We start from the raw sequence: 13,774 nt of genomic DNA, 5'->3' as shown, positions 1-13,774 counted from the left end.
AGTGGCTTAAAAGTATGTTACAGGAAGTAGGAGGAAGAAGCTGGAGCAGGAGATGGAAGGCCAGCACCAGCAGTAGGAGAAGAAACAGAACTGGAGGCTGGCAGTTCACAAGAAAGTGTGACGACAGAAGGAACGCCGGAGGAAAGAACAAGCAGATTTCACCTGCAGGCTCTGAGTTGGTCCTTTGCTCACAAACCTTGTCTGGCTATGGCTGCATTGGAAGAGACTGGAGAAAGCTGGCAGTCTTTCGAGATGCGCCTGATTCTCGTGAATGCAGAGCTGAAGTCTTGTATTTTACCCGAGTCCCTTGTGCAGAAGCAAGCCAAGGGGAGCTGGAGAGAAGAAGACTCTCCTTTAATGAGGCCTGATTCCGGAAACATATATGCTGAGTAAAGGCGTGGATTCAGAGAGTGCCTGTGGTAGCAGTGACAGAGGAAAAGAAGTCGGGAAGCCGAGGCAACCTGCAGCCACTGTAATATTGGAGCCGGTAAATGAAGGTACGTACTGCAGAGCAGCAGAAACTCCTTGCCGGTAACGAGTGGTCAAAGTGTACGAAAAGAAGTAATGGAATTATGTTTCCTACTGGCCTGCACGGCTCCCCACAAACCCCATTGCCACCCCCCCTCCCACACGCAGTACAAACTCCAAAACACATGCGCCTGCTGTTTAGGGGAGCGCTCCATGCAGTGCACTGTAAGTGCAAGTTTCAACTTCTTCCTACACTTTTATTTTAAAACGAAACCATTCCGGAACGGTTTATTTTTAAAATAAAAGTATAGGAACAGTAAAACTTAATTAAAAGAAATAGAAGTGCCGGGCTCCCGACCGCTCCCGCCCACTTCGACCACTGCCGGTAACTGTAACCAGCTGAACTTCATTTGAGTTGAAGGTAAAGCGAGTGAAAGTCTTTGTAGTTGTGGGAAGTCTTGTCAAACAAAGGGAAATGTATTGCACGCTTATCCAGCAATGAATGAAGTGCTTGCGTGTGAAGAAAGTCTTTCTTTTCCCATTGTTACTTTGAAATCATTAACAGGAGCAGTCGCGTGTCTCCTATTAACAGGGAGAACAGTATTGGTAATGATTGATTAAGCAGCTGCAGACTTTCACATTCAGTTACAAGGAAACATCACTTCAGAGAGGCTGCATATGCAATATTCTGTTTCCCGATCATTGTTAAACCCGAAGGCTGTCGTTATAAAAGGCAACTAAAGTAGCAAGCTGACGTTGACCATCAAGAAGTCATTGCGTGTGTCTAAAATCGATTGTGAAGTGAAAATTAACTCTTGTAACATCCTACTTTTAAGTATTAAGGAAGTTACTGAAGTTGTTAAACTCAGAAGCAGATCAAGCTGTGCTCGAGCCAAAAGCTAGAACTTCCAAAGAGGAAACCAGTCAAAATAATAGATGAAGCATGTTGTCTTGAAGTTGTTGAAGCTTATACTAATCAAGAGCCCTCTGATACAAAAGTGACAAATGCATATGAAACTGTGAGAGTGGCATTACAGCATTGGGGTAAACCTTAAAAACACAGAGTAGCATAAGAAGCTGTGGAAGGGAGCTGGGTGGCTGGGTGCTTGTCATAAGAAACAATCATGCATCAAGCAGATTTTTTGATGGCCCCAAGACTAAGTGGAAAGGCAAAGATGCTGCCCTTTCTGGTAGAAGTAGAATTGCCTTGCCAACCTGTAGAGGTCAAAGAGTCTTGTGTAAGATGCTCAGTCATATTTCCACAGTATCAAGATGTAGCAGCAGAAGTTAAACTGTGGTTGTCTAGAATTTGTCAGAACTGTTATATGTTGAAGAAGTTGAAATAGAAGCAGTCTGTGAGACAGAGAAGCCCGACCTCACAGTAACCCTGATAAAAGGAAGTTGTTAAAGAGAGAGCAATTTTTTTAAAAGAAGCATCCTGATAAATTACGTACACAATGCTTCAGAAAGTAAAGTTGTTGTTAAAGTGGAAGTCCCATTTTTGTTTTGAACTTTATCCAGGATTACCATTGGTGCTATTTACTTTATGGAACTTTTAAAAGGGAGCTTTTCATCCAGAGAAGAAGAAACTGTTACCTATGACAAGTGACTTTCTATTTTCTTTGGAACTTTTCAAGTACTTATTTGAGACTTTGTTTTCCTTGGGAAGAATTGACTTTGAACATCTCTGGGGGAGCAGAATCTGCCCAGAGCAAGCAGAAGTCAACCAAGACCTTAATGGTGTGTTAATCTTTTATTTATGTTATTGTTGCTTTATTTTGATTGTTGGATTGTTTAGTGTGAGGGTTAGGTGTGTGTATTCCAAGAGGTTTTCCCTTAGATCCTAGAGTAGGACGGGAACCCCCAGGTACGTTAGGTTTCAGTAAGGGTTTTTATATGGTTTAATTTGAAATAAAATGTCAAACCTTCAAAACTCTAAACTCAGTCGTGAGCCTCACATTACTACCCCTCCCACATCCTTGTAGTGCTGAATGTTGCCTTTTGTGGGTGTCACATGGCGGCAGGGTGGTGTAGCAGTGTCCGGACGAAGGGGCACAACATGATGTCTTTAACACTGACAAGCACTGATGATGTTGCCACTCGTATCTCAAGATACATGCACAAAGCAGTGCAGCAGAAAAATGAGCAGATAGAACATCGTAGGGTTAGGTTAGAACGTCCCATTGGTCCCCCAGGTACACTTTTATCCCAACCTCCAGACCTCACCGGGTACATTGAGACATGGGTAGATTGTGAGGCAGATGGAGATAGTAACTTTTAGTCATGCAACCCAGAGGAATATGAAGCAAGTGGGGAAAGCGTGCATGGAGTATGTAAACTTTGCCTCCCAAAGATAATTGTGATAGGGCCACAGAGGAGGGGTCACAGTTGGTTGTTAATAAATTAACAAAAGGGGGAGTGTTAATATGCTGATCCAGCATTCTAAGCGTGTGCGCAAATACAAGTTGTGAAAGCCCCCACGAGCTAGATATTAGGCCTTTAATGGTAATGTGACTGTCGCGTAGACCTGTGTATTTTGCCTCATTATAATAAAGCTTTAGGATGATAGTTAAATATACAAGCAGCAACATGTACTCAGCATAAATATGCCACAAGTATGCAGCAAAGTATTGAAAACCACATATAGCAAAACAGCTTTTTAAACATATTAGGGCAGGGCGTTCTTTTTTAAATATAAGTGCTTTTCTTTTTGCATGCAAGGAAAGAACGTTAGTTGCAGGGACGTTAAGGTGAGCAATACATTGTAAAAAAGTGTTGCCTTGAGGTGAGAACTTAACACAACAAAACCCCTGAAATTCAGCTAAAGTCACCTTGACTTTGTACCCCCTGTTGTGCAGCCTATGACCACAAGGATGACATCACAGATCACATCACTAATTACATTACAACAGTAACCGGCATGAAGGATGGCCTTCAGCCATGGTTAGTGTGCATGGCCAAATATATTCAAACACATTAATGGGTCCTAATCAGGGCCTTCAGTAGTGGACCCTGGTGACAGTCTTCACCCATGTGCCCTGTATATTTTAAAACACTAATAGGCCACCAAACATATGTTTTTTTTAACGGTTTTATAGCCGCGGCTACCAAGGCTGCATGCGTGGCTCAATGCGGCAACAACCGATGGGGTTTTACTCGCTGCTTCCACAGGGGATAACGGCGGCTATAATAAAATACAGAAGGATATGTATTTTTCTTAACACACACTGTAGGGAAAAGATCTGTTAAAGGTCGTTAATCCCCATATACAGTATGTGTTTTTAGTGTCTATCTTTATAACTAAAAAGTTGACCTTGAAAAGGACCGTTTCGGTGGATAAGGAAAAAAAGAGGTTGGATCTGGGAATGGAAAAATACTAGCATTCATACATATTACAAACGGTATTCATACTTAGTACATTTGTTTGTGTTTTTTTCTCTAAAGAATGGAATAAAAAATTGACACTTAAAAATATACCTAGCCTTGGCAATTGCCCGTATGTTCTGAAAGAGTCTTGCCCAAAGCCTCTAGGGTGCGACCTCCAACCTCGATCAATCTACGACAGGTTATGCACATCAAGATAAAGTTTGAAAGATAAGATGCAGGTAGGATGGACTGAGCTTGGGTGTTAGTTGGTGGAAAATAGCTAGTAATCATATTGGAAGTCTGTGGTGCATACAGGGCTCCAGATGAGGCGAGTACTAGGCCTTTTTACACATAGAAATCTTGTAAATAAGCATGTTTTATTATTTTCCTGGGTACATTTACACACAGGTTTATAGCAGAGAACAGTGCAATGGTCAGGTTACTTGACAGAAAGCAGTAGACTTCTTGTGATTTGTATCTACATGGATGTAATTGCAAGCCACCTCTGAAATAGAATGGATTTCGCTGAAGACTTTCAAAAAAATAAACTGCACACTGATAAAAGGAATGGTTTCTTTCCATGCAGCTTCAGAAGCGCTGTGCATGTTTTCTAAGAATTTTAGCATTGTATAATTAATAAGATGGAAAACTAAGTTGCAGTTGAGAATTCTATTTTTTTAACAAGGTATGCTTTTTTTTCCAGTGAAAGCAAACCAGTATTGCACAATTGTATTTTTCAGAGTTCCGGTGCTGTGTGCATAATCATGCAGAGGCAGATCATTTTTACACTTCTAATTTAATTTACAGCCTAATTATAAAAACAGTGTGTAAAATGATAACTATGCAAAGTCTAGTTTACATCCATTCAACCTTGCAGTCAATGGAGTACATTACTACAAATGGTCAGTGGCAGCAGAGTCTTTGCTCAAGGGTGAGTAATTGTCATTACACTGATCACAGGTGTTCTAGCCTCTCAAATCTTCAAGACTACAAATAAAACACCCAAAACCTGACTGTCACGAAAGTGCAAGCGCTGTTCAAAACCAAACAAATGAAAGTTACATTGGTAATTGAAATAGAAACTCAGCAAAACCTGTACCTGTGATAATCCAGATAGGTATTTGACTTTATGTAGCGCTTCATAAATGGTTCGTCATACATCTAGGTACTGTGATCATTATACCTCAGTCGATACTCAGTTAACCAACCTCTGAAGGATATTAGCCAATAAGATAGCTCAGCCGGGTGAGCACTCGTTGCTGCAATCTCTGCGTGATCTGTGGGTTGCCGTTTCGAATCCCGGCAAGTCCAACTCAGCCTTTCATCCTTTCGAGGTCGATAAAGAGTACAGACTTTGGTTTGGTGGTAATTGTGATAAATATATTCTATGTACAGCGCTTTGCCAAAACAGCTATATAAATAACCATTTGACCACTAGATTAGATATAGAATTTGGCATGGAGTCCTTGCCTCTCTGCACTGTTGTATCATAACATTGGCATACCATTAGGTAGTAATAGCTCCAGGAAATTAGGACTTTCATTAAACATCAAAAGACAATTCTGCTATCGAATCTCAAAACACACAATACAAATTCATGTATGCTTTACTCTATAATTGGCTAGGTTTTAGTGATTTCAACATTTAAATATATACAGGAGAGTTCGAATGGCCAGAAATAATGACAGGTGTATTCTGTCACATTGTCATCCGCCGCCACGGCAGCAGCCGAGATTGGCGGATACTTCCGCGTTGGAGTTGGCGACGCAGAGGTATGGTGTTTTAGTCCTTTCTCTGTGTTATTGCTTGCGGCTCCACTGACGTAGCGCCGCTAGGAGTATTTAATCCTCCTCCTCCCGGCTGGATGTTGCGTTGCAACCCCCACTTGGATGTTTCCTGTTCCGGGTTTCCTCGCTCCCAACTTCTGCATTCCCACTTCGGTTCGGTCAGAAGTTCTTTGCGCTCCTGTGTTCGTATTTCATACGAAGCCCACCTTCTCCTTATTTTCCCGAACGCTGCCCTGAGCGGTTTGCTTCAGTTTCCTCTCTCTTGGTGGCTTCGTTCCTTCGTACACCGTTTTCTTTCTCTTCCTCTCTCTTATCTTCCTCCTCCCATTTTCCTTCTGTTTTCTCCGAGTCCGTGCACCCTTCTTACCTACTACCTCTTTCTGTTCGGCCCGCCTTGGATTCAGCATACACCTTTGAATTGCCTCGTCTCCACTTGCAAGGTGATATCGACTTCCTGCAGAACTGCGACTCCTTCGCAACAGCTCTGTTGAACTTTCTACTTGGCTACCTGGATCTTCAACATAGCCCTCCAGCCAGCGGTCTGCCTTGTCATCAGGATTGGAAAAGAGTATACACTCCGCCAAGGTTTTTTTTCCCCGAATTCGGGTTTTTCCCTTATTCCGGCTTGATTCCGGAAGGGAAGTCACGGGACAGCTGTTTTTCCAGCGGTCACTGTGGCTTCCCTCTGTGACAAGCATGTTCATCTAAAAAAAAGGAGAGACTACCTTGCACGGCGACGCCTACAGGAGACCGACAACTCCAGCAGCTCAGGTGAGGAGAGTGTGTTAGTAGGGGAGGAAGGAACCAGAGTGCAAACTTCACCACGTATTGCAACGCCACAAATTTTTATGATGTCTGCTGAGGAGCAGGTTCAAGAGTTGTGGAAGGCTTTACAAGCAATGTCCCAGGAATTACAAGGAGTGAAGACAGAAACTGCCTTACTCAAACAGATGGTGTTTGCAAGGGAGCCTGCCCCCTCAGAATTACCACCAATGGCGCTTTCCTCCGGGAAATTCGACGGCTCTCCCAAGAAGGTGAAGGAGTTTTTAGAAGCATGCATGGTTTATTTCACTTTCAGGCCTCGTACCTTCGCCACTGACCAAGCCAGGGTGGGATTCCTAATCTCTAATATGACTGGAAACGCACTGTCCTGGGCTACTCCATTGGTGACCAGTGGTAATGCCATTCTTTAGGATTTTGCTGGGTTCCAAAACCTACTTAAGCAAACTTTTGAACGCCCAGAGTTGTCCTTTACCGCCTGTGAAGTTTTGCTGGATGTAAAACAAGGCTCTCTGGACGTATTGTTTTATATCTTCTCTTTCAAGACATTGGCAGCCGGAGCAGGATGGCCCGAAACAGCACAATACGCCATTTTCAGGAGGTGATTCAAGGAGGAGATCAAAGATGAACTGGCCAGATCACCTCGTTCACCCACCTGTTCGGACCTGTTTGCTGCTGCTCTTCACATAAAGTATCGTCTACAAGAGAGGAGGACGGAGCGCCGCAAACAAAGAGGCTCTGGTTATACTCTGGAACCCTTATCACACTCTTCCCCTGGTCGCTCCGCTGCTACTTCTTCCGATGAACCAATGCAGATCGGCGCCACCAGAGCACCTCTATCCACTGCTGAAAGACGTCGAAGATGAGAAAAGGGGTTATGTGCATACTGCGGTTCAGACCAACACCTTCTTAAGGACTGCACGGAACTGCCAGCCAAAAGGTCAGGAAACGGACACCCTCAGCGCCAGTAGGGACAAGCGACCGGAGGTCTCCAAGCATTTCTCATCGACCCAATGTCTCCCTTTCTGTTTCCGCTTCCGAGTCCAAAGATGATTCCAGACTCATGGTGATTCCAGTACATCTCGACCTTGAGGGCAGACAGTTGAAGACCCTAGCTCTACTAGATTGCAGAGCGGCGGGTAACTTTGTTGATACCCTGTGGGCAGACAAGGTGGGTCTCCGCCGGATAGCCCGGAAAGAGGGCCAGAAGGTTGAAGGAGTGGATGGGTCCCCATTGTCTTCTGGTCCCATTACCCATACCACAGAGGAACTCTCTTTGACGATAAATCAACACACGGAGGTCCTTACTTTTGACATCATCAGGGCCGCTCATTTTCCTATCATTTTGGGCATCACATGGCTTCGCAGACATAATCCATGGATAGACTGGACCGAGAATCAACTGAGCTTCAGTTCTCCATATTGTGCAACCAATTGCTTCCCGCTGAAAGGGCGGGGAGATATGTAGTCAGTAAGAATATTTTCAAACAACCACGTTGGAGTTCATGCACTACCTAGCTTCTGTTCAGGTTTTTCTGAGGTGTTTCAGGAATGCCTTCAAGGCAAATTGCCGCCTCATCGGCCAGAGGACTATACTATCGACCTGGAATCCAATGCCCCGGTTCCGTTCGGAAGGATGTTCTCCCTCACGCAGACAGAGAAGTAGGTCCTTCGGAAGTATTTAGATGCCAATCGGGAGAATGGTCTCATTCAACCTTCAAAGTCACCCGCAGGAGCACCTCTATTTTTCATCAAGAAGAGAGGCACCACCGAGCTTAGACCCTGCATAGATTACAGAGGTTTAAACAGAGTTACTGTTCGGGATCGGTATCCGATGCCCTTGATTACGGACATAATTGAGGCTGTACAAGGAGCCAGGGTATTTACTAAACTCGATCTTCGGAATGCATACCATCTTCTTCGGATTGCCAAGGGGGATGAGTGGAAAACTGCATTTCGCACCCCTTTTGGTTTATATGAGTAAAAGGTAATGCCGTTCGGACTGGTAAATGCACCAGCTGTATTCCAGAGATTTATGGACAGAATGTTTTCAGACATACTTTCTATGTCAGTCATCATATATCTTGACGATATTTTGGTTTTTCCTCCGAACATGAAGGAACACATTTAACAGGTTAAGCAGGTGTTGGACCGCCTTCAAAAGAACAATTTACAGGTCAAGGCCAAAAAATGCAAATTCGCCGTACCTTCTGTGCAATACCTGGGATATGTGCTTTCAGAAGAGGGGATCGCCATGGACCAAGTCAACTGGCCGGCTCCTACCTCCGTCCGAGAGGTACAGAGGTTCTGGGGGCTCTTAAATTATTACAGGAGGTTTATCCCGAATTTTTCGGAGGTAGTGTACCCCATTACTCGACTGCTCAAGAAAGAAGCCTTTCCGTTTTTATGGTCAGCAGAGGCAGAGAAGAGCTTTTGTCATCTAAAGAGCCTTTTCTGTTCGGCCCCGATTCTGCAGCATCCGGATCAGACACTACCTTTTATCTTGGAAACGGACGCATCAGCCATCGCCATCTTCAACATAGCCCTCCAGCCAGCAGTCTGCCTTGTCATCAGGATTGGAAAAGAGTATGCACTCCGCCAAGGGTTTTTCCCTGAATTCGGGTTTTTCCTTTATTCTGGCTTGATTCCGGAAGGGAAGTCACAGGACAGCTGTTTTTCCAGCGGTCACTGTGGCTTCACTCTGTGACAAGCATGTTCATCTAAAAAAAAGGAGAGACTACCTTGCACGGCGACGCTTACCAGAGACCGACAACTCCAGCAGCTCAGGTGAGGAGAGTGTGTCAGTAGGGGAGGAAGGAACCAGAGTGCAAACTTCACCACACACATTGCAGAAAGCTGCCGCATAGTAATGATTTCCATACAGTTTTTTCACACGTCGGCTGGATGTCGAATACATTTTACTCTCTTGCGAAGGAGAAAAGTCATTTTTACTCTCTTAAAATCACATTTACTCTCAAAGTTTAAAAATAGGGAGTAAAATACTCCCACCTCAAAATCTTATCTGGAGCACTGGGTGCATATGATAAATACTGCTCTGCTGATGTTACTACATGTGCTTTGACCTTAGGTTTCACAAGAACCTTCCTATTTGAATCCTCCACTTCATCCTAATGAACGCGGACAAGATGTTGAGTTAACGTGGATGATTCCAAGCTTTGCGATGGCTTGTGTGAAGGTCCACTCCACAAAACCTTAGCACAGAAATTGCACATGACCTCCTCGATCTCCTTTTTGCTGTGTTGGTTCGTTACGCAGAAATATTGCCAATTGTCATACATTTATTTTGTGCATATTGCTTCTTCCGTAGTGGTAAATCTGAAGCCACCCACACCACTCCATCATCACTGCCGGTCATAGTCATTTTTAAATGCAGGAGCGTGGAGGAAAAATGTATACTGTAAAAACACATAACACAAAAAGGACTCTGCCACTTATTATAAAAAACTTTAAAACAAAAAAAAATAACAAGCTAAAATAACAAAAAATGACAAACTACAAACTACGAGACAAAGGACAAAGGTATAGAAAGAAGAAAGGTAAAAAAATTCATGGATACATATGGGTACTGCTTTTAAGGATATAACCACAGTTACATGATATAGCAAACCAGAATGTGTTTTCCATATGCGCAGGTACACCCAAGCGTAATGACAGGTTTGCACCTAAATTATTGACTAATCGCCTAAATCAATGAGAAGATGCACCTGCATGTGGCCGTAACCATATTGAGGAAAGGCCTAACCATTTTTAAAGCTGTGTTTTGTTTTTTCACTATATCTTGAATGTGTTCATTTTTCGAATGTTATCCACGTAGACAGTTTCAAGTACAATTAGTACCTGACAATCTAATTGGCCCTCTGATTGGCTCTCACCAGGTCCTTAGCAGCCTGACAAGGCACCGGTCCCTTGGTGTTCGTGCTGCGAGTGGCTGCCATGGAAAGAGAGAAGGGGCTATATGTACTCCCTTCTCGCTTTCCATGGCGGCTATTTTCATTGTTATTTTTCTTTTATCTTTTTAATGGCCACCATGGAAAGGGAGAAGAGACTGTATGTAGTCCCTTTGCTCGTTCCATGGTGGCCATCTTCTTTGTTTCGTTTTTTTTTTAACTGTTTCAAATGGCCACCATCGAAAGGGTAAACAGACTTCATATCCCATTCCATGGCGGACATCTTTTTTTCTTTTCTTTTTTCAGTTGCAAAATGCCGGAATGTTTTCAACCGAATAAAGACAATAATAGTACCTGGGGATGAAGTGGATGAAGACAGTTCTGCAGGTGTTTCAAGACTCTAGGCTTCATTACGGAGTTGCAGCAAAACCAGCCCGCCCGGTAATACCACCGGACGGGTGTGCACTAACGCTAATAAAGTTGGGAGGTATGCCAGCTGGGATAAGGCCCAACTTGTGGTCAGGCCCTGTGGCTCTGCCTTCTCTCTCACCTTCAGTGCAGAATGGCAGGTAGAGTTGCCATCTGCCCAGATTTAGCCCAGACTTTATTTTTGGAGCTTTGTTTGGTTGTCCGGTTTATACACAATCCATCTGGATTTTTGTCTCCCATGGGATGCAGTCTGAGTCTCAAGACTGAATGCAGGGGCGAAGCAGCAGGATCGGCATGTGAGGTGTGTGTGAGTGATGTCTGTGTAGCCTAATCTCATTTTGGGCACCCCGCCCTCACAATTCTTTGCTTTTTTCTCTCAACATGACATTTTATGGCTGTTTTTTGTTAGCCATTTTGGTTTTGTATATCAAGAGTCATTACCAAAGTCTTTTCTTTTTCATGTTGCTATTCGTCATCCCTCTCCCCTCGTGTATCACCTTTTCCTCCTGTTCTTTCCTGAAGGGTATTTATGTGTGCACGATGACTGAAATTAATATCATAATTGTATTGAAATATTGGCAGGTATATTCACCAAAACTTCAACAAATGTCTTATTTTAGGCCTTTATTTTACACCTACGTTTTAAAATGTCTATAAATATAACATCTTGGAATGTTAAGGGTCTTCATAACCCTATCAAAAGACAAAAGGTACTCACTTATCTTAACAGATCCAAGGCCTCTATTGCTTGTATACAAGAGTCTCATATTTCATTTGAAGAAGCGGACAAACTTAAGAAGCTTTGGGTTGGTAAAGTATTTGCAAGCGCAGCTAGTGGCAAGAAAAACAGAGTCATTATACTAGTGAACAAAAACCTTGACTGTAACAGCATAAGCTCACAAACTGATGATTTAGGGAGATGGGGCCTTTTGAATATTTTCTTTGACTCCACTTATTATTCAATACTTAATGTATATGCACCTGGTCCTAGGTTTTGGAAACCTCGCAAAGAAAACCTGCTCCGCTCTAATATACAAAATCGTATTGTGTGTGGGGACTGCAATGAGATAGTCGATCCATTTCTTGATAGGAAATCTAAAGTTCCATTTAAACCATCAAAATCCCACAAACAATTTCTAAACTTGATCTCAGAAATGAGCTTTACTGACTCCTGGCCACTTCATCATCCATCAGATATAGATCTCACCTTCCATTCCTTCCCCCATGATTCCTTCTGTAGAATTGACTATATATTCCTAGCTAAATCTACATCTGCCACCCTAATCGAATCTAATATTGATTGTATATCCTTATCAGACCATGCCCTGATTCATATTAAATTAAGTGTTTCCAATCCCGTCTTTGAATTAAATAGAGGGAGAATTAACTCAGCCCCACTGAAAGACGAAAGATTGATTGCATTCCTAACCAAAATTCACAAAAACTATTTTGAAATTAACAAAGGAGAAGACACGTCTATTCCCAATAATTGGGACTGTTATAGAGCTGTCTTTTTTTCAATTCAACATTTTATTAAAGCATTTAGTAACGGATACACACTGACAATAGAATATCATTGTGAAGCATAAATAATACAGAAACTCAGGCAGAGGCTGAAGCATATGGTGTGGTCAATACACCCACCTTCCTCCCCTCAACGCATAGATCAGCCTTGTAGCCAACAGGTTAGTGGGGGCCTTCTGCTGAGGCCCCCACTAACCTGTCCATAAAGGGGGCCCAGGTATTCAGGAAGTGGTTCAGGTTTCCTGTGCGAATGGCTGTGACTTTTTCAGCTGCTGCAATTTCTCAGCATTTAGACCACCACATTGGGACCGAGGGGACCTCCGTGTGCTTCCACAGTCGAGCCATTGCAACCTTTGCCGCTAGCAGGAGGTGTGTGCGGAGACGAGAAGCTCGTCCCGAAAGTGGGAATTCCCCTCCCCCTGTATCCCCCAAGAGTATGATTCCAGGATTCCATGGGAATGCGAGTCCAGTGATTGCCTTTATGTGGTTCAACACCTCCCGCCAGTAAGAATCTTCTTTGGGACAGGTCCACAACAAGTGGAATAGAGTACCCTTGGACGAACACCCTCGCCAGCACCCCAGGGAGACTTCAGGGTTAGATTTATTCAGTTGGGCTGGGGTGATATAGTACCTGTAACATAGCTTATATCCTCCTTCCCTATTTGTAATACATTGCGTGCTCTTGTGTAGCCTTTCCCAAATCTTTCCCTAGTCTGCCACCTCTATTTCCCGTCCCAGGTCCCTCTCCCAATGAAGCATGTACTTATCTTTTTTCCCAGGGTCAGATCCATCTAGGAGACGGTAGAGAGTCGATATCCTGCCCTTGGTTGCTGTCCAGGTTAAGGAGAGTTCCAATGCAGTTATTCCACTGGCCCCGCTCTCCCTAACCGGTTTATGGGAAACCCAGTGTCGGAGCTGGACATAGTGGAACCGCTCCACCTCCCCCACCCCGAATCTCTCCTTGCAACCCTTGAATGTGATGGGAGAGCCCCGGTCTAGGAAGTCTGACAGCTTTTCCAGACCACCCTCCTTCCATGGCAAGGAGCTGTGTGTGGGATTCTGTGGGGTAAAGTCAGGATTATACCAGGCCTCTTGAACCTCTAATGCCCCATTTTCTTGCTGCAGCTTTCCAGCAGCTCACACTGAAAATTGTGGCCATGAGGGGATCCTGGTTGGGCTGGGCTCTGATAGTGTACAGGCGGGGAAGCCCCAAAGGGGGAGAAGGGCACCAGGCCTCTTCTAGCTCTCTCCATAGTGGTTGATTGGTGGGTTGAGTCCAGGTGTACGCATGGGACAATTGCGCTGCAAGTGCATACCTAACTACTTCTGGGACCCCCAGCCCTACAGTGAACCTTCCTCGAAGCATAATTTTCTTTGATATTCTGGGCTTCTTCCCACCCCAAACGAATCTTAGTACATTTCTCTGTAAAACGCGAAGTTCGCTCAATGGGATGTTTACCGGGAGTGCCACGCATTGGTATAACAATCTGGGGAGCAAGTTCATTTTCAAGG

The sequence above is a fragment of the Ambystoma mexicanum genome, chromosome 5q (genome assembly GCF_040938575.1).
Source record: "Ambystoma mexicanum isolate Mex_15411 chromosome 5q, UKY_AmexF1_1, whole genome shotgun sequence".
Lineage (NCBI taxonomy): Eukaryota > Metazoa > Chordata > Amphibia > Caudata > Ambystomatidae > Ambystoma > Ambystoma mexicanum.
This window is presented reverse-complemented; position numbering follows the sequence as displayed.